Source organism: Sylvia atricapilla, chromosome 1 (genome assembly GCF_009819655.1).
Source record: "Sylvia atricapilla isolate bSylAtr1 chromosome 1, bSylAtr1.pri, whole genome shotgun sequence".
NCBI lineage: Eukaryota > Metazoa > Chordata > Aves > Passeriformes > Sylviidae > Sylvia > Sylvia atricapilla.
In genome coordinates, this window is record NC_089140.1 from 131,863,965 (window position 1) to 131,886,654 (window position 22,690).

Sequence of the window (22,690 nt, forward strand, 5' to 3'; positions counted from 1 at the left end):
ACAGTTTGATTAACACTAGCCAATGGGTTTCTAAAGAGGACAACAAACCTAGAAAAATGCCTTCTCCCAAGGACACTACAGTCTGCTACAGCACGTTTTGAACTAGGGGTTATGGAATACATCTCCAAGGAGGAACTCCGTGAAATAAACCCGCGCTCCTGCAACAGCAGACACAGGTGGTAGCTGAGGGCTATGCATGGCAAAGCTCCATTTAAACCTTTCCATCCCACCTCCCCCCAGATGTTGGTCGATAATTAGCAGGGGTTGAGGACCTGTGAACAGTCTCTTCTTTCCTTTTATAATTTTCTTTTGCAGGTGCTCTAGTTTTGAGAGCAAAAATGTGAAATAGGGAAAGCTGTGATAAAAAGGGAGATTTGGTTTAAAACCAGCTGTTTCAGTCTATATTTTCCTCAGTTCTTTCATGCAGCCTTTTCTTCCTGCTCTTCCTCACTTACCACTTCTCCTTCTACCTTTTCTATTGCCTCTACCCATCACATTTTCCTATACCTCCTCTGAACTGAAGGTAGACAGCTCCCACTTTGTCTCAAGCCTCTCATCTTGACACAGAATCAAGAGCAGAAGGAAGCATCCCCCCTTCTCACTTGGGTCTCTCATCATCCACTTGATACCCCGCAGCCGTGATACAAAATTTAAGTACCTCACCACTTGCTGCAATGGCTGAAAAAGTGTGGCTGTATGTGAAACATTCAGAACTTTGGTGCCACAGCAATCAGTCTTCAAAGAAAATGCTCAAAACCACTATCTCAAAATTTGCCATTCCTTGCAATTTTTCACAGAGATAGAATAAAGATGGAGCAAGGCTTCTCTAAGAAAATAAAAGGAAAAGAAAATGAAAAAAACACCCCAACCTCTGATCCAAAACACAGACATAACACTCCTAGAGCAGTTGCAATACACTGTATTCTTAAACATTAAGAAACCTTTCCTCTGCATTCTCAGAAACAATATTTGGTGGAGTTTTCTTTGCTTTAGACCAACTACATTTTGAATGAAATATAACCAAGAACCTGAATGCCTGGCTTCATAATGTGGAGTATTAATCTTACTTACATGAGATACTGTCAGTTCTAACCATACACAATACTTGTAGCTCCTAATAAACTCCTAAAATGAGGAATTCTTTGATGTTTATTTGAGGTAGTAGCCCCAGTCCAAAAGAATACCTACCAAGATCATTTCCATTACATCAGACACTTATAGCACATGAGTAAGTGCATTTTTTCGTATCTGGTATAAATTTTAAAAACAAAGCATGAAGAGAAAGGATGCATCACTCATTTTACAGACAGACATTTGAAGCAACCAGATAACATGACTTGCCAAACTCTCTCATTGCAAGAGACAATGTAAAGAACAGTTGAGGATGGACAAAGGAGAACGTATCTTACCTCACAGCCAGACTGGCATGGCAGCAATGACTAACCTCCTCTGAGGTACTAAGCATTAAGCCACAACTTGTTCTTATTTACTTGTACTGTAATACACATAGCACACCAGCCCACTCATTACCATGGGCTGTCCTTAAAAACATTTAAAAATCCCACCACCATTTGGAACAGAAATAAAGCATGTTTTTTTTACTCCTTCATATGAAACTCCATCGTCTGTCCCAAATATCCACAGACTATGTCAATACAAAGAACTGTTTCTCCCTTTTATCTCCTGCTCATTTTACACTACAATATCCTCCATAGGACTGACATCACTGGAGAAAGACCCCTTACATTTTCTTTTGTTTGGCAAAATGTATGGCCTGTAATGGTAGCCTGGAGGTATTTAATGCCATTCAACAGTACATGTTTCTCATCCTTGAAGGAAAGACAAACACTTGATAAAAAACAGACAAAAACAATTTCAAAGAAATTCATGTATTGACTCTGTAAATTATAACAGAAAAGTGTTTATAACTTTAGAAGGAAAGGCCATGATAAAATGATTTTAAAAGCTTGAAGACCTTGGGTTGTTTCTCCCAAGTGAAGCAATCTTCCCTAACCAAGAAATAAATATATAAAAGGCCAAGCCAGCTATATTATCATAAAACTAATTCAGAAATATAAGTTCTAAAAGTATTTTAATAATATACTACTGTAATCTCCAATTTTATTTTAAAAAAAGCTATTTAAGCAATTACTTAATTTGATTATGTTTTGTAAAAGAAACTGCAAACTTCCAACTGTCTACTAATTCATTAATTTGCAAATTACAGCATAAACTACAATCATGCTAAAAAAAAAACCCTGTTTGAAGTGCTCAGGCACTTGACTGAAAGCAAGGGGATGTGGCTTTTGGGTAAGACATTATTTCAATACACCCTTAAAGGCCAATCTGTATTTTACTCAAATATAAATCATACAAGAATGTATTAAAATGCTACAATTTTAATACATTTCAAGATATCAGTAGCCATGAGAAAACACATGCTATTATTTAAATAAATCAACATTACCAACTACCCTCCAAGAATGTAACAAGTTGCTCCCAATTTCATGAGTTCAGGATCCTGTCTGCAGCCTGCGTGAGACTCCACTGTGCAAATGACAGGTGCAACAAATTTTCTCTTGGTCTCAGGCCCTAAACACCAACTTTCAACTTGTCAGAGTGGTTTCAGATTCAAAAGGTACATTTATCTCCCAGACAGTATGTTCTAGAACCTTTTATACTGCCATCCATATAAATACCAAGTTTCTCTCTCAACACTGTGAATACCCAAGAAAATCTACAGCAATGAGCCCAACAGCCTAATGAAACACAGCTCAAAACACTGCTCCTTCAAAAATCAGTATTTAATTTGCTGCTAATCCAACTGAATACATTCTTGTTCTCACACTATAATATGAGGACAGAAGTTCCAACTTATCCTCATGTTTCTCATATCAGAACTGAATTTCCACCTAGAAAGATGTGAAACCTTGGAATAGCAGAGTTAGGCAAGGAAGCAAGTGCATGACCAGAGGCTGATGGGGGGCTGCATAAATCTCTGCATCATTTATAGCAACACACAGCCACCTGTAATACAGTGAATTACATATTTTCTAGAGATACAAACAGTTGGAGAATACTTGTTTCTCCTTTTGTCAGTGGTTAGCAGATAAACAGGAAATGAATCAGACTAAAATAATAAATCTTGAGAAGAAACACCATGAAGTTTTTTGAACTTGCATAAGATTTATTATTTTTTGAAGTGACAGGAACTTCATCAGAAACACTGATCTAAAAATCAGTTTTAACAGACAGTGTAACTATGGATTGTTCAGTAAAGGAAAACAGATTGGGGTCTTCTTTTTCTTTATATTATGTCATATCACAGGTGTCTTTCTGATGCATCATGATCCATATACAAGTTCACTGACTGATGGAACACCAGCCAAGATCAGAAAGATGGGAGGGCTGCCAAACAAGCATCACTGCCAAATTACAGTGAACCCTTCATTTTCTTTCCAGTTTTGCCACACAAGAGGTTTTATTTCCAACAACTCCAGGCCTCCATTTTACAGATATGTTGTTGATAATGCATTTACATTTCACTAGGACTTCCTTCAATTAACTGTGAGAAGTAACATACAATGACACTAACAAGCTCTGAAATCACTTTCCCATGCAAGTGCAAAATCCTGTCATCTTTGAGCACCATTTCTTCTGGTCTGTCCCATCTGTTATTTAAGAGGAGTGAAAAATAACCATGAAAAAACAAAAAAAGAGAGAAGCTAGCTATTCAAGAGAAAGCCTTTCCACAAAAAATTTAAATGGCAGTCAATAGCCAGATTATTTTGATTCATGATCTCACATGACATTTTGAGACAGCTGTCTCATTGCATATACAAAAGAACAACAGAACCAGGCTATAACCCCAATTAGAGACCACACTAATCCCTTGAATTTCAACTTTGCACCAAAATATTCTCCCTGCCCCCCAGGACCCACAGCCAAAACTAATCTATGGGGAAAGAAAATTAACAAAATTGTATCCTGAGCAGGCATAGTTTTTGTCTTAATAATAATTTTTATAGCGAATTGACAGTACATTTTTTTCTCATCAGTGAAACATTATTAAAGGTGGGACAGAATCACCCTGGAGCACGCTGGATGTCTTTCAGCTGACACTGATTTAATCCTATGCTACCAAGTTTTCACCAGCCACCCAGAGGGGTCAGAAACAAACTTGTCTCTCCAAACCAACATATAATTGATGTCCTTACCAAGTCTGGGCTGAGGAAGGAACTTGGATTCATTTTAGAAGTGGAGGGGAAATTTGAACTCCTGTCAATCACGGTATCAGCTACTGAAGAAAAAGGAATATAGCAGGAGCATTCTGATCCTCTGCCTATCACTAAATTTTCTTTGTTTTTCCCCTACAGAACAGGGCAAAATAACTCCCTCCTATTTCCACATTCCCTTCTCATTATATATAACAGCTGTAATAGTCCACTCATTTTATAAAATTAATTTGTTTTTTAAAAAATCTAATACTGTAACACCAATCCAGTTATTCAAAGGAATTATTTTTATTTCAAATATTATATTTCCTCAATATTTTAAATGTCTCAGAAATTAGCTGTAGAATAGTCTGCGATCACAACTGGCAAGAAAGACAATTTTTTTAAACTGATGCCTTGGATTTCAGATGTTCTAGTAAATTAAAGTCTACTTTTTAAAAAGAGTATTAGCATAAAATTTTTGCTGAGGAACAAGCTAGTTAAAATGTTAAACCACACTGATAACCTTGAAGTTAAAATTTTATGGCCATATAAATGTGCATTAGTATCTCAGTTTTCCAACAAATGTGTTGTTTTTTTATTTTTAATCTTTCCCAAAATACCAAATACATGATGGAAAGCAATATAGTATATTAAAATGTAAGTGTACTAATTTATTCTAACCAATAAACAAGCTTGTGAAGAAAAGCTTCCTCAAAAAAGAATTAACTTTATTCTAATGAATCAAAGTACAATCTCATCTAGCTGGGACAGAGGTTTCTTATGCCAAATAATTTCACAATTTTTGATAAAAATATTTAGTATTATGCCTTGAATAAAGGTAAGAGGAAGTCTAATTCTCCAACCTAATTACTAAGCCAGGGAGAACATTAAATTTATAAAACATAGTGCTTGTATTTGTATGTAGTTCACACCTGGTCTGACTTCTTGTCAACAAGAATAAAGTATTTCACCAATCATGGACTTGATAAGTGTTTCTCCAAACCTACCAAAGAACTGCTTTGAAATAGAACTAGTAAAAATCTTGGAAATCAGGTTATTTCCAAGAGATTGCTGAAAGCACTTCACTATAGAACTTAATATCAAAGGAGCAAACTTTTTATTAAAGTTTTGGTAACAGACCAAAGCAAACGAAAAGCATCATTTCTTTTAAAATGCTAGCCACACACTTATACAGACACAGCAAGAATATTAAACACATGGCCATCCCAAGAGAATGCAGGGAAGCACTCCTCACAGGTCAGATCTGCAGAAGAAATGAACTGGCAGTGAAATCTAAACATGACAGAATCTCAGGAGCATTCAATACTGTAGCTGTAGTAAGAAAAATGAAAACAAAAGTGTGTCCAACAGTTTTGTGTATTGTGTGCATATATTAGCTTATATGAAAATCCAGTATCTGCAAACATCTTAATTAAGCAACATATGCCCGTAAAAACTGTTCTATTTTAATTATATTCTTTAAGTAAAGCCTTGCTTAAGCAAAGCACGAGAGAGATGCTATCCAGTCTGTTTTTAGGTAAGAAGTCACTGAAGAAGACAAGACACTGCCCTATAGTACCAGTACAAAAAAAAAAAAAAAATTATCTGTATTCCCTCTTTCAACCATCTTCATAGAAAACCTTTTTACTATAAAAAAAGATATGCAAAATTAGAGTAAGTCCAGTAAACCTTTTCCAATACAAATTCACAGAATCAGTTATGTTAGAAAAGAAACCCAAAATCATTGAGTCCAAGTGTTAACCTAGCACTACTAAGGCCATCACTAAACCATGTCCCTAATACAATCTAATTTGAGGTGTTTGACAGTAATCGTTTTTTTTGCTATGAAAAACTCAAGATGAAAATCCCCTCAGATTTATCCATATGAATAAAAATATAAGATAAGAAGGTATGTTTGATTTTTATTTAAGAAAGGAAAGGAAAGTTGTTTCACTTTTGAAAGAAGTACTTTGAAGCCAGGAGCTTCACTGTTTACTTGAAACCATTTATTTCCTCCTACAGTTCCAAGGAAAACCGTTACACAAATACATTAGAGGAAGCAGGTGTATAATTTCATTGAAAAGCTATTAAAACTTCTGAAAAACAAACTTGGTCAGCCCAGGAGATCTTTCAAGCATTTCCTTATGTTACCTGCTAGAACACATAATTTAATATTTATCTTGCTATTTATTAAAAGAAAGCAACCACAGGGTATTATTTCACAGTAGTAGCAAGCCATGCATCCTCTGTGGCCCTAAGCATAAAACAAAATTATCAGAGTGACAAGAAAACACCAATATCACTTCAAGCTGTAAATACATGAAGAAACTCCTTAGCATCACCAAAATAATGTACTAAAATACCTAGGGACATGACATTTAAAACAAACAAACAACACAACCCTCCCTTTAAGCTAGGTTGCATAATTCCATGAGATACTACATCACTTGTTTTCAATGTGCCCTCAGTTTTAGTTCAAACATACTTCTTGTTTTATAAATCAGTTATCACTGAAGTTACAGTGACATCTGGACTTGTTTAAGACTAATTAAGCTAACTATAGCTTTAAGAAATGTATTTTCAGCAGGAAAAATACATTTACAGAATTATATTAATGTGCAATTAGGCAACTTGCAGGTTTTTTGTATTTTGATATAATTTCTTCCAACAATGCATGAAGCAACTCAATGTGGACAGAGACAGGGCAGATCTACATGAATGCAGGTAGACAGATACATAGATATGGATGCATTTTAAAACATGAAAATGTTTAAATACTAAAGAGAATACAACTTTTCCAATGTACAGAGCAAGAGGCTCTGGTATGGAGGGACTTTATGCTCAGTAAGTTTCACTATGTATTTTCAGAATCCTATAGAAGCAGCCCCCACTGAATTAGCTGCAGAGGGTTAAATCAGTACAAGCAGTGGCCCATGCTATCTCTTGTTGCAGGTTAACCCACCCTGAAGCACAAATTCAGAACAAGAACACCTTTCACTTTTCAGCAAGGTCAGGCATTTGGTTCAAACTGCCTGTAAAAGAGGTTTAAGATCTTTGGATCTGAAGAGGAGCAGGGACACTTATTACATTATATGAATGGCTGTAGGTTAGTAAATTCCAGAAGAAAGGCATTCATAAATAGAAGGTAGTAACAAATAAAACATTTTAAATCACTGTGGATATTTGCTAAATTAACAATGTCCTTGTGCTAACAGCCAAGTTTCCAAACCAGCTTGTACACTATTCTGTGGGACTAACTCACAAAAGGCAATCATTTACCAGAACTTACTCTATAGATGCCAGATACCAGCAGCACACAAAAGAGTACAGCAGTCCTACAAAAAGCAGCAGCAGGCTTTTAAAGCAAGGATGGGTATAGCACCTCCTGGTTAAACAGCAGATGTTATGGGGGAGGAGAATGTAAGCGCACAGTCACATTAAGTCCAATTGGAAAAATAGAACGATGCCATTGAAAACAGAAAATAAAGTAGTAAGTTAAATGCACTGTGACTCACCTTATTTTTACAGTTTAGCAAGTAATTTACTTCAAAAGACAGTAGTTTTTTTGTCACAAAAAACGCCAGTTATTATTATGGCTGCCTGGCACTTCCCATTCGAACATCCTATTTTCCAACCAGCTTAGCATCTTCTCAAGCAAACTGGGCTGAAACTTATACACTAGAATCTTCTTTAGAACTCTTATTTCAACTGAAGTACTTAAAACAATTAAAAAAAAAACCACCACAGCTCAAAACCCCACAACAATCTAATGGAGAAAATTATCCTAGAAGAGAAAATAAATCAAAAATTTGCAGTATTTTCTCTGGAAATGTTTAGCACTGGAACACTTTGAAACTCGGGAATTTGAATTCTGGTGTGTGTAACTTGGATGTACATGTTATCACCCTTCCAACAATGTGAATATATCCATGCTTGCAAGTTTTTGGAAATGTGAGAAAAAAATACCCCGTCCTCAGCAAAGAGCATGTATTTCATCTGTTAATATCTCTACTAAACTTGATCCAGCCTGGAACTGAATAGAATCTTCCTTTCACTTCAAGGAGAACAATATGCCTCAATCAAAGTACCAGAAAATACAGGCAGGAAACTGACTTACTATTTCCAACATTCAACTAATAAGTGACAGCAATGTAGAAGAAACTTCAGCCTAATGTGGAGAAGGTGGGATTTCAACTTATGACAAGTTGGAATTCTAACAATATTCGAAGTGGTAGCTGCCAGAAAGGTGACTGAAACCTGCACCAAAACTGAATGGCTGAACAGCAGCTCTATCAGAGCACCCTAAAGAGAAAAATATAAGAAGAAAATGAGGATTGCAGAGTGAGGAAACCAACAGTTGTTGTTTGGGGAAGTAATCTGTGAACTTTAGCACAAGTAGTAAGAGATTATATATAAGAGACAGAAGGGACTGGCTGATCACAAACACTAGAGGAAAACAAGCCAACAAAAGCAACAAAGACTCTACAGAGCAGCTGAACAGGAAACTGAGAGGGAAAGCCTCTCCAAGTCACAGGAGAGAAAAAGTAAAGACATCAGATTAGGTATTGAAAAGCACATGATTTTAAAACACCTAAGATATCATCCTAACAAAAATCTTAATGGGCTAAATATGAACAGGATTTGCATAAAATATTGTTAATGATGCAGAGCGTAAAAGTTAGTTGACAGTGCCAAAGGAAAAAAAAAAAAAAAAAAAAAAGGCAGCAAAAGCAGCTTGTACTGTCAAAGCAAGCCTTCCTCTGCTGCCCATCCTCTACAGTCCAAAGACAGACATGAAACACTACACAAGCACATGGATCATACTGTCTCGGGTCAATCCCTATAAAGCATGGCACAGTATTATTAGACACTACTTGCTCAAACAGCAGCAGTCTGCCTAGTGAGTAGCTTCCAAACCTCCTGATATGACTGCAATTATTATTTTTAATGGCTAGAAACCAACACACAAACTACATTAGAAACAATTCTCTTTACCTGATGAAGTTGCAGTTGAAAATGATTGCTGAAGTATGTTATGACAGTTTAACTGCATGGCTTTTGCCCCTTCCTCCTCAATAATATCTTTGCCTGATACACATTTATCAGGTCACTGGTCAGGATTTTGTTCATTCTTACTCACTGTGCCCACCATAAAAAATAAATAAACAAACAAATAAATAACTACAGCATAATGATACATTGAAAGCAGAAATTGATTTCCTCATAAGTCATTGCAGAGAACCAATATGTTAGATTAATACTGCTGAAATAGTCAGAACCATACCCACTCCACTGAAGGAGCATGGTTATTATCCCTGTTAACAGACACAATATTAGAACTTGATTAAGGATTAATTTATTTACCACCTCAGGTGCCTGACCTGAGATAGCCTAAATAAAACTAAGTTCTTGGCCATGTTACACAGTAAATATGTTCAAAGATACCTGCAGTATCAATAGTGTACACACATCCCCACCCCCACCAAACACAGCCAAGATTCAGATGCCTATTTCAGACATGACAATTTTTTTTTTTCTCTCTATTTGCATTATATCTCTTATTCAATGGAAATAATTGCCCTAGACACTAGGAGGTCTGGCCAAAGTAGATGGATGCCCCAGTAGACAAAGCAACTGTATTCTGAAGAATGCTTCTGCAGGGGGAAAAAACCTCCAAAAACCACAGATATATAATTAAGAACAGTAACTTAATAAAGGTAGGCACAAATGATAATCCAGATATGGTTGCTTCTTCAACTTTAATTCTGGCCTTTCTTAACTTTGAGAATTTTACCTGAAACCTTAAAATTACAATTAATTGCATGTAGTGGCAGAATCAGTTTCACTTTTCAAAGCCTGGGCAAACCAGTCATGTAATTGCTGCAGGAGCCATACCTTGCCCTTTCTAGTATTTCTAGTGCGCTCATTATCATGGTTTCTGAGAAATAGTTAAACTACCACCATCCTAAAGCTATTTTCCCTGTCTTTACAATAGACAGAGTTCTTGCATTCCATACACAATGAAAACCTGAGCCATTCTTCACCTACAAAATGCACTGTTTTGCAAAATACACATTAGGTACTGCAAGTAGGTACTGAGTTTGATAATACATACTCAAAGCCACACTCCAGCTGTTTTTATGACCTGACACTCATGATAATGAAGTTTATTCTAATAAATCCCCCTTTTTAAAAGGAAAATCAGATCACCAAAGCAAGATTTCATCACCTAATACTCCAAAATCCCCCATATCTAGGTGCTAATCTATAGTAACACTGTACAAAGCACCCTATTTCAGGGATGAACTTTAAAGGTGAATAGTTCTAACTTCAGAAGGACTGTATTTTACAGAGAGCTTCTCTACCCACACTGTGGTTTTACAGATAAAAGCATCAATCTACCCAAGGCTTCCATGAACTGTTGTATTTCTGTTCACTGTACTGCCAAGTGGAAGCTCCTTCCTTTCAGGCTGCTAATTTATTCTCTCACTGAATGATTTTTAGCACAATGAAACTATTTGTCTGAATACTTAGAGGTGCATTTTCACCATTTCATGAGAAATACCAACCATATCAAGTATTCTTCATTACCAATATTTATTATTTTCATTTTTATCCACTAGAGAGAAACAAAAGCAAACTTACAGATACTTTCCATTAATTGTGCATATGCAATTCTCCATAAAGTGGCTTTAAAAACCATACAGTGCAAAGATCCCCACAGCTTGTGAAAGAATGTAGGTTGCAACTGTGACGTACAAATTATTTGTTACCCTTAAAACAGAATGTTAATATTGTATGACCTTTGAGATAAGAAAAAGGATATGACTGTATAGCCCTAATAAAAAACCAGCAATATCTCACACCTCAGAAACAAAACAGAAAAAAGGAACAATGAAAACAAAACCATGTCACTGTCTCTGTATTTTACTCAATCAACACTTCTTGGTCTAGATCCAGCCAAGATATTATGCTGATTAGGACAGCGTGTAGGAGGTAAGAAGAAACCGTTGTCACGGCTTACTGTTTTAAAGAAAAAGCTGTAGCATTGCTGGGCAGGACTAAACAGGATGCTTCTATTTCTTAACCCATTCCCCAGTAAAAACACCTCCTGCAAAGCTTAAACTTAACCTGGCACATCATATACCTTATCTACTAACTAAATTCAACACTGAAAACAGGGAAGTTTGTTCTTCTTTTCCCAGACATGCAGGCAGCATGTAATCCTAATAATCTCAATTCTTGCAAAGCAGGATATTTCTTTGTTTATCCTTCTTCTCTTTTCATGAGTTAGTTAATCCATTACCTAATTTATCTTGGAATCATCTTTAATTGTTAATAATGGAAAGACTCAGGACTCCTGTGCTGAGTTTACAGGCTCTCTTCTATTCTTGCCCTGGCTAAATTTCTTCCTGGTGTCAGGTCACAGAAGGCGAAGTCTACTTTTCGGCAGCTATGCACAACTACCACAGACAAAGTCCAAACAAAGCATACTAGGACATAAAGGGAAAAAATGCAATAGCAAATAGGAACAGGAAGGTGAAGAAAGAGAGATTAAAAAAACCCAAACTAGTCACAAAGGAACTTTAGGAGGAAAATACTTTTGGTTATTAGGTACTAAAACCTCTCAATCAAAATGCAGATGGTTTAAAACCATGGTGGTGTGAAATGAAAAGCAGCATGCACAAAAGCATTTTAGGTTTCTCCTCAATGTTGTCCCACAGATAAAACTTACACTGACTGTAAAATCTTACACTTCAGCAAAACAACAGCCTGGCTTCACAGACTATAACCACTATCATTCCCTTAGCTTATTAAGGAGCTAGAAGTTTGGTATCTCCATCTCTGACCCTGAGTAAAAGGGCTCCTGGTATCCCAAAACATTTTTAGCAGTATCATATAAAGGGAAGCTTAACTTCTTTTGAAAAAAGCAAAGCCAAACAAAAAGTATCAGATACAGTTTCACAGGTAAAAGTGAAGTAGTAGCTGCTTGTTTCAGTAAACTGAAGCAAGGTCTTCAACTCAGGAAAAAAAAAAAAAAAAAGGCAATTTAAAAGGCTTTATTCTGTTTATATTTGACTTAATAGTATAGTAGAAGACAAAATCAGAGCACCTCCATCAGGACATACAATGGAGAACACTTTGATTAAAGTTATGTTTCCAGTACACAGTCTAAAAATAAAGTAACCTTGAACACGCTCTACCTTCCAGACACATTTCTTTGCATTGATCAACGTATTAGATTGCTTACTACGGAAACATGAAAGGCAGACTCAGAGCAAGACACTTCCCAACAGCTGACCAGGAGAAAATGCTTCTTATCAGGCTTCATCTTTGCCAGTAGGATGATGTCACAAGAAACATTATTTATTCCCATCGAAATGTTTTTCCACTATCAGAAGTCTGAGGGACACCTGGAAGTTCCCTACATAATGCATTTTGATATGAAGGAGGAAAGCCAAACAGTATGTTGCAACAAACACTCTCTGTCAGCATTGTCACTTATTATATACAGTTCCTGTTAACTAATACTCACTAAAACATGTACTGGGAAAAGTCCTATTAGATCTTGATACAAGGAAGAGCTGCAACACTGAATATAGGCTTGGCACATGGCCCCAGTTTCCAGGTCATAAAAAGCCTAAAGCACTCCTCAGCTATCTAATTTACACAAAATAAAAGCCTTCTATTTCCTAAAAAAAAAAAAAAATTTAAATGTTTCTTCCTGAGACTGAGTTCTGAATGACGATACTGTAGAAGATCTGCCAAAATATCCCTCCCCTTGTCCAGTTTCACAGAAATATACAGTAAGTTCTGAGCACCATGTACTTTCAGCAAAGGAAACAGATGAATGACGCATTTAGGCATGGCAACACCAATAGTCTTTTCCTCTGGAATGCAACTGTTATGGTGCTAAGAAAGACTCTTACTTGTCTAAGAGCAGTTAACAAGGTTATTTTGTATAAATACTAGAAAATAAAAACAAGGCACAGCAGCACTAGTGCTGTGGAGCTATCACATCCAGAATGCTAGCCAGGCAGCACTGCCAAAGGCCCATGCCTCAACTACAGCCTTCAGTCCCACCTGAACCTCCACTGTTCAGAAGATCCCCTGAGGTGCAAGACCACTTTGCACTCCCTAAAAGCATTTCTTGAAAATATGTGTGAGGTAAATTTGTCTCACCAGAAGTCATACACGAGACACAAACCACTAAAGCTGGAATGGTCTGACATATTAAGCATTTTAGGATAAAAGGAGAACTTGATTACTTGATGTGGCTCACAGAATTTGGTTTTATGTGAGAAATCTGATCATTAACCAAGAAACTTAAAAGTGGTAATTTTATTTATTAAGGATATATAGCATCAGTGAAACACAATAAGAACAAAACAACATGATTCTTACTGCATACTATTTCCCCAGAGTCAGTCCTTTTGCTGAAGCAGTTCCTCATCCAGTAAATGGAACAACAGAAGCGGACAGCCAGGGGCTCCAATTTAGAGTAAGCTCTAATCTGCCTTATGGGAGCAACTAAAGGACCTATGGAAAAATGTTTGTTTAAAGTAATTTGTCTCAACTATAAATGGAAGCAGAACAGAACTGACAGAGTCCCACAATGACAGTTTGTGCTGAACAATAACAGGATACTTGCATTAACAGAGTTGTGTTCTATTTAGGAAGCAAAACCAAGTGACCATACCAAACTCAATCGGTACAAACATTTATTTCTGCAAGATGCCCTTTAAATGTCTTGCTGAAGACATCATTAGGGGATATGCTGGCCTCTAAAGAGAGGAAGTTTTAATGCCTGAGGAAACACCTGTATATATGAACTTTAGCTCATTTCATTAGGTCATTTTGCTAAGCTGCTTTAGGTTAAAATAAGTCTTGTATCAGCTTTCCAGAGTGGTGCAGTATGTCTAGATCCAAAGCGAATCTTAGGAAAATCACCCTTAAAAAGAAAAAGGCAACATCTATTCTCATCTTGTAAATGGTAATTAGTGTTTGGCCACATGTCCAACAAGAGGGTACCAGTGCCCCAGCAGGTGACTGACTTCAATCCACAGTTCAATGGTGGAAAAGTCTACAGTAACTTTTCCATTACAGAAAAAAGTATCCTAAAATGAAAGTACTCCTACTTTTTCTTGTTCCATGGATAAGGCCCAAGGTATGGTTAATTCTTCTAAGAATTATGCTACAACTTAAATGAAGGTAAAGCAAAACAGACACTCAAAGCCCTTCTCACTTGCCTTAATGACGGAAGACCTAAGGGTGCTATCACAAATGACATCTCACAGCTCACCTGTAGGGATTTTCTCCCTTCTAGAAATTCTACTTTGAAGAACTCAAAGACCATTCTAAAGCTGGCATAAGACATGCTCACAACAGGAAGAAAACTTCTTGTAGAGCCCTGTAATATCCTAGTCCCACACAACATTTACGGCTCTTTCTAGATACCCATTGCTTTGGTTTGGATCCTTGAGTGATTACCTACACTAAGAGGAAAAAAAAACAGAAAAAACAAGCAACCCATGACAGAAAAGGACCAGCAACCAAAACCAAGAAAAAACAGAGCTATGAAGTGCTTGAGAACTGCCAGAAACGTACATGAAACAGTCAAGATCACTGAAGAAAAGACTAAGCCACCTTATGACACAGATGACTGAAATATCTTCCACAAAGTCTCTTTCCATCAACTAAAAAATAAACTTACAAAAATATTTGTGATAATGAAGTGAACATTAGTTTTTTTACAGAAGTTTGGAAGAAATCTGTCAATCCGTAAATATCAGCCATAGACTAAATACCTATTAGCTATTACAAGGCACCAAAAAGTAAAATAAATTTTTAAAAGTGCCTGAAGAAATCTGCTGAAGTAATCCTTCAAGTGAATACTTTAGGGAGAAGAATGTAATTCTACTTGTAAGTTTCTTTCTGGGTTAAAGTAGAACACAACAGTATCTGAAGTGTAACCTATGTACAACACACAAAGGTATATGTTTTTCCTTGAAGATTATTTCACTGATGATTTAAAACAAACTACTTGAAATTAACTAAAATTAGAATAAAACAAGAATAAAACTTCCATTTCAGAGACTCAGAAATAAAAGGAAGCCTCCTCTTGTGAAAAACAGGAGCCTTTAAAAAAAAAACCCAAACAACTGTTTTAAGAGGTACTGATACAGCCTCTTCCATATTCTTCCTACTGGGGAAGAAAAATGGTACATTGCAACACTAATAAAAAGGATCAGTGCTCTAAGACTCAATATAACTTTTTACCTTCTTGGTAGAAGTCTACCTCCAGGTGCAATTCAGATGCTTTTAGCAGTAAGATCCAACACCAGTCCCAGTGTCTTGAAGCTCTATTAGTATGCTGATTCATTCAGCTGCACATCTTCCATCAGTTAATGCAGAAGGCACAATGGAAACGGGGCTAAGATAAACACAAGACAAACACCTGGAATCAGCTTCTTTATGGATATGCCAGTGTTAAAAGTGATACTTTTAGTAATCATTCAAAGAGCTTTGGCTGACCCTCAGAAAGAATCAGACTGACTCATATCCCAGCTACAAACTAGAAATCACACTAAGAGTAGAACCCAAAACATGTATCCATCAACTTGCTTAATTCAGGTATTAAAATTTGTTCTGCTAGGCTAGTACATGATGTTTACACACAATTCAGAAAACAAATCAAAAAGCTAATATGGATGTCTGACCAAGGGCCAGAGTAAACTGACCCCATAATGGAGACCACAAGCTTGGCTAAAGGCCATCAGAGGACAGTGGTCCAGAGCACTCTAGTTGTACTTCAGAGCTCAAAGATCTTTCTTAGTGCTTCCAAACCAGGATTCAGAAGTCCTATGAAAGGATTTAGGCATCCTACATTGTCATCCTGGAAGGAAGGGGGGCAATGTGTGTGTTGGATCTTTGTAAGGAATACTTTAATAAGATTAAGCATGGATCAAAGAGGCCCAGTAAACAGGGGAGAAAACCCTACATTCTGTATTATTTAGGAAGAATCACCTACTCACTGAATAAGTTCAGTCTGAAGTTTTTCTCAGGGGGGAATAGCAGCTAAATGCTGTTAATTAAGAATAAGGAGGGAGAAAGCATATACCATGTATTTTCCACCACAAAAGACTCTACCCAACTGCCAAAAGAATTCAAGGGCTTGTGTTCTTTCACAGGTTGAAAATATTTACATAAAACAAGTTTTCCTAATGCATTTATTAATGTTAACTGGGAATCCCATAGCTAAAGGAGTTTTAATGATTCATTTACTAATGGAGAGATCAGAATTTGTGCACACTACGAAGGTAAACAAATACATCTGTCAAGCATCTTCTTTCCTGCTGAGCCTCAGCTAGTACAATTAATCAAAATCTGATGATTGCTCTGCATAAGGAATATGTCGTTTGTCTGACAGATTTAAGCTGAAGGGGAGAGAAGAAAACCACACTTAAACATTTCAACTCCTTTTAGAAATGATGATCTGATGTCCGCAAACTCAAAATTAGCTGACAACATAAACATAATAGCCTGAATTCAGCATTTTATAAATGCTGAATTGTATAAAACAGAGTTGAAACTGGCATACTTTAAGAAATATGCACATAGAAGAGTTACACATATGTAAGCTTTTTAGTGAACTTGTTTTAAGATTAGCATTATTATCATTGTGCAAAAGTGAAACTTTCATTATCTGGACAAACAGGCTAAGTTCACACACAATTAAAAACAAAAGAGTGCTTTTTCAGCTTTCTGAAAGCTTGAAGTGCAAGCATTTAAATGTTTACAGTTAGAAAAGCATCAGATTTTGTAAACTGTTGAGTAATGTTACACAGCCATCATTTCTAAGCATTCAAGTGAATTCTGTTAGCTGGGCAGTTCAGAATTCTACTTCAGTCTGACCTGGATATTAAACCAGAAACCTTCTTTTCCAAGTAATTTTATAAGAAACACTTAACTGGATACTGAAATACGGTTCTTTGACTGACAAAAAGATTAATTATTTAAAAAACACTAAGGGGGAAAATTAATTTTGAAAAATGTATTTATGTTTAGTTTTGTCTCCAGAATTAAACCCTGCAAGATGTGCTTGCCCAAACTACGCTAAATAAAATAATGCTACCCTTGATGACGACTGAGATAAAGAACTAATCAGTACCAATGCAAACTACATTATTTTAACAGAAACAAGATTTGTTGTGCTCCTCATGAAGAAACACAGGCACATATCCAACAAGCAACCACAAGGGCATGAAGGCTTTAAATTTTGATTTCTCTGCTCAGCACTAACAGCATTCTACTACCGCCCCTTTGGCATAACCCCCTAAAGTCCATTCCACTACCACCCCTTTGGCAAAGCCCCACTTCTTTCTGTCAAGAGGCAGTACTGGACCAGAAGGAGAAAGGCAGAAGGACGCCTTCTCTTTGCCAGCCATCACCTCTTCAGCTCACTTACATACACGTTGTCTTTTACACAGTTTGTTACCAATTCCTCCCTGTCTTTCGAACGTGCGCCTGCAGTAGCTGCTGTGTGTGTATAGCAAACTGCCAGGTGGAAACCTCCCAGCTTTGCAGAAGGACCTGCGCAAGGAAAACACTTGGCAGGACGCGGGCTATTCCCACTGCTCGTCCCCCACCGCCTTCACAGCCGAGATGCAGTATCCCTGCAAATTCCTCCACTCCACCGACCCACCGCATCCGGGCTGGGCAACAGACCACAGCGAGGTCAAGCAGAAACTCTCAGGGGGCAAGGTGCGAACGGTGCCCCCGGGGTGCGCTGCAGGCCCGGCAGCCGCCCGCGCTCCTCTCCCTGCGCCCGGTGTCCCGGCGCCCAGCAAGTTCAAGCGCCGGAGTTCCCAGGCCCCCGCTGCCGGGCGGCGGGAGCGCGGCGCCGGCCGAGGGGCCCCCGCGGCCCACCCAGGCTGGCGGAGGGCGGCAGCTCCTCCCCGCACAGCGCGTCCGCCGCGCCGGGGCCGAGCGGGACCCGCCCGGGGTTCCCCGGCTGCCCGAGCCCCGGGGCCGGCCGCGGCCCCCTCCTCCGCCACGGGCCGCTCGCGCCGCCTGGGGGGAGACAATGGGCACGATGACTTCACCTTCCAGCAATGCGAGGAGCAGCGGGGGACGCCGCCGACTTCCCCCCGGCCGCCAGGACGCTCCCGGGCCCTCTCCCCGCCGGGCTCGGGCTCCCGCCCAGAGGCGGCTCCGGCTCGGAGGTTCCGCTCCACCCCTCACCCGCCGCCACGCTCAGGGCGGCGGCCGCCGGCGGAGGCCCGAGCCGGGGGACGCCGCCGCCGGGCCCCCGGGCGCCCGCCGCCCCGCCGCGGACCCACCCCCGGTACCTGCGAGTCGGCGGGAGGAAGCGACGCCGCTCCGCCGGCCCGAGCCCGGCTCCGCGCAGGAAGCGCCTCCGTGCCCGTGTGTGTCTATGTGTGCGCGTCCGTGTGTGAGCGAGGAGCCGAGGGGGCGGCACCGCCCGGCCGGGGCGGGGCGACGCGGGGCCGGGGCCGGGGCCGGGGCTGCCCGGGGGGGAGGCGGCGCCCGCGCCGTCGGTTTCCGCGACGCGCTGAGCTCAACGCGCACGGCGGGGCCGCCCCTCGCCCGCCCCCGGCGGGGCCGCACCGGCGGCCGGGAGCGCTGCCGACCCCGCGGTGGGGCCGGGGCCGCCTCCCGGGAGCCCCGCTCGCTGCCGCCCCCGGCGCGGTGCGGGGGATGCTCGGAGCCGGCGCCGCGGGTGCGGTGTCTCTGCCCCCGTGGCGGGGGACGCCGCAGCGCTGCCAGCTGCAGCAGCAGCACAAGGTACAACGTTATTTGCGTGTACAATTCCGTGGGTTTCACACCCATGGAAATGGAAAAGTGCGAGGCGAATAATGAATTATTGGGGCGTTTCGATAGGGTCGTGCTGCTGAGCGCTGATTCACTTGCCAAAATGACAAAACCCTCTTTCCCTTCTGTAAGATACAGATTTACCTTCTTTTCGCCCCCCCTTGCCATTTGAAAGAGAAGCCGCCTCAGAATTTGCCCGCCAGCCCCCAGCTCTTCCTTCGCGGCGTGGCCCTGTTCTGCCTTTAGCTGCGGCCAGCCCCGGGCTCCTTGGGCTCCGGCGTGCAGCCGCCCCGGCCCTGGGCTGCTCACTGTCCCTGACTTCGGCTTCTCCTGTAGCTGCCCGCCCTCATGCCGTGTTCCGCGGGATTCCCTCCTGCGACCCTATCGTAGCTGCCGCCCTCTCCCACAGCCTGCTCGCTGCTCCTGACCTCCACTTCTGGCCCAATTCCAAATCTCCTCTGGCGTGTTTCAGAATTCTCTGCCTACATTATTATTATATTGGGTTTTAATCGTGTGCTTTTTTTCCCCCCTGGTTAATTATTCATACTGTCTCATGTCATCTCAGAATTCTGTGGAGCTGGAGCTGATCCTGTGCTTATAACTAGTGGTTCTTTGGTTAAGCTGGTATGAAACCTGAAAACTTACTCTGGGAAAAGTTATTTATCACTCAGCCTGCATATAATATGCACAAGGATAGTAAAGTGAATTAAATGTACCATGCTTTTCCTGTGGGATTTGCAATGCACCATCAGTTAAAGGTTTGCACTATACTTACCTTTATTTATGTGCATTGTTCTGTTTAAGTCAATAGGCCTACTTCCAGTACATCAAATTAAAAGTAAATACAAGTCATTCAATGGTGAGCTACTTAATCTGAAATGACAGACTAGGCAGTTACAACAAACAGGGAGGGGAAGTGGAAAGTAAGGGTAAAACCAGTGAGATTATACTGGAATTTTGTCATGTGTGTACAAACCATGGCAGTTCCCTCTTTGCTTGTAAAAGCCGGCGGCTAGGTGAGTTGTTCAGGCTCCAGTACTGCAAACATGCACATGTCACTTAGGCCGTGTAAGTAGTGCCATTGTGTTCAGCTGGATAAGATATACAGAAGTTTATTGCATGCAACAACATACAGAGTAAAATCTTGGACACTTTGTTATGTATGAGATCTGATACTGGAAAAGGGAATTAGAGAAAGGGAATTAGCTCGTAAAATGAGAAAAAAGCAAGAATGGAGGTGCATGAGGGAAAGAAAAAGAAGAGAGAAACAAAAAGATAAGCATATAGAATGACATGGTAGGATAGTGAACAAATTTTGGAATAGCAACAGCAAACCATTTTACCAGTTCAAATATGCAGCTACCAATAAAACAAAAACCAGCCAGCAAAGCAGTATTACTTTCTAAATGTCCAGAGGGATTCAGCAAATCAGTACAAATGTTCTGAAATCTCTTGGCCAATGCTGGAGAATAGGAAGGGAACAGAGCCCAGGTGTTTTAAAATTCTGTACTGGGACATTGAGCAGTCACTGTGGTGCTGAGATGGTTTCTCCTTGAAGCTGATGAGGGACAAAGCAAACCTCCAGACAGCCACCCTCCTGAGAGCTTGGCAGTAGAGAGCCTGCAGCCAAGTGGGTGCTTTTCATCAGAAGTATTCAAAATAGTCAATTAACAAAATACACTAAGCATAGGGGAGGAAGAAACTTTTCTGCACAAGCTGTACACCAAAACTGGCAGTTGTTTATTTTGGTATGTAAAGACACATTTGTTTGCTTGCTTGCTAGCTTATTATTATAGAACAGGATGACAAAGAAGTATTAAGGGAAAGTAGGGGCTGCTGAAATTCTTGAGCAGAGAGGAAATACCTTTTGCGCACTGCTTTTGGTGAGGTATACAAGATTTAAGAATGCAAACTAGCCTATCTTTCCAAAACCCTTTCTGAAGAACATCTAGGATTTAACCTTTGTGGGTATTTAATTCAGTTGCTGGCAGAAGAGTACAAAGTATTACATCACAATACAAAAATACTGCCCTCAGAGCAAAGCATCTGGTATGTTCTAAAGAGGCATAAGCACACACAGCTTGCTGTCGAACATGGAAGGGTAAAATTCACATCAGCATGAAGAGAGGTGAGCAGAGGGGGCTGAGGAAGTAAAGTGCTTTTTTTCTTGGTGGTGAGGAATGGAGAAAAAGGTATGAGATAGACAACCTCATCTCAAATTTGTATATCCTTCTTATAATCTCTGCTTATCTGGACTGCTGGCCTCAGTGTAATTTCAGTATTTACATATACTTGAAACACTGCTGTCTGATATGGTAGTGTAAAATCAGCACCTTGGGCCAGAATTTCATGTGTTGGTGGTCTTTTCTTTCAACTCATATTGGAAGAGTATCAAATATGATGGGTAGATGTTTCCTTGTCTCTGGTCCCACATCTAAGTTTCCCTTTGAAATCTTCTATTGAATATTCAACCATCATCTTCAACATAAAATTGGCAAAGTCAAACTCTATTTTTGTATAGGTAATTTCATGTTTCCTGCAGACTCTGTCATCATCTGGTCTCCAGCCCATCATTTTTAGGGAAAAACCTGTCCTCAGCCCTTCCACTTTTGATCCTTGATCTTTCTTTCATCTTGTTTTGAATACCCTTTGTTGGAAGATTCAACACTCTCTTATATTTTTCAGCTCAACTGTCTCACCAATTTATTTTTTTTCCTGGAGACTTTATTTTTAGCACCCCTGATTTTACTGATCTGTCTTACAGTGTTGCCCCACAGATGGCTGCATTTGCACAAAAAGCATTGCAAAAGATTGATGTGGCAGCAGGAACAAGTGGCATAGGGAAGGAAGAGAACTGTCTAGATCAATTTTGCCTCTGGAAAAAATGTAGTATGGAAATGCATTCTGACTTGCAACTAAAGAAGAAAGGATAAAAGTCTTTGATGAATTAAAATATCTGCAATATGTATGGATACCAAAACGCAAAACAGAAAACAGGCATGCAAAAATAGGAAATATTAATAAATACCACTATGTAAGTGATAAATATATATAAATACAACTAAGAGACAAATTGCACAGGACAGGAATAAGGGTTGAATACCATCAAGTTGTGTTTGCCCATTGTGAAAGATGATTTGCCACACACTGGTTGTCATAAATTGTATTGAGTGCAGTAGATTAAAAAAAGAAAAAACAACTTAATACCTGTGTACTATGATGACAAGCCTAGGATAATGGATTAGTGACAAATAGAGCTATCTAATATAGATGCAATCTCACTGATCCAAGTAAAAAAGTGGCAAGATACTGGTAAATAATGTGTAAGCTGAGAACTTTCCAAATTTTTTGGCATGTCATAAAACATTAAAGATGAAGGCTTCCATAGCCATTTTAAACATCTGAGATATTGTAGAATTACATAATCTAATCTAATCAGTTTCTGTAGTAGTCAATAAAGAAAAAGTAAAAGTAGAAAATTTATAATATATAAAACCGCAGTTCCTCAAACATGCCTAATAAAATTTATTTAGGTTTATTTCCAGCTTCTGTGACAGAGAATAAAAATAAGTTGAGAAGTCTGAGTGCCTGAATCCAAAAGTGCTCCTGAATACTTTAAGATGTCATTCAATTTACAA

General features: G+C 39.4%; 1 protein-coding gene across 3 annotated transcripts in view; it reads right to left on the reverse strand.

Moving 5' to 3' along the window:
• RNF19A (ring finger protein 19A, RBR E3 ubiquitin protein ligase) overlaps window positions 1-18,698 on the reverse strand; it is a 57,714-nt gene extending 39,016 nt beyond the window's left edge. Inside the window, exons 1-2 of one of the 3 annotated variants that reach the window (XM_066334175.1) lie at window positions 18,569-18,698; window positions 15,498-15,651 (exon numbers count right to left, since the gene is read on the reverse strand). The gene's annotated coding sequence lies outside the window, so the exon portion shown is untranslated. Of the gene's footprint in view, window positions 1-15,497; window positions 15,652-17,922; window positions 18,010-18,568 lie in introns of those variants that run through there. The other 2 variants (XM_066334183.1, XM_066334191.1) reach the window with 2 other exon arrangements.
• Between the last annotated feature and the right edge of the window lie 3,992 nt (window positions 18,699-22,690).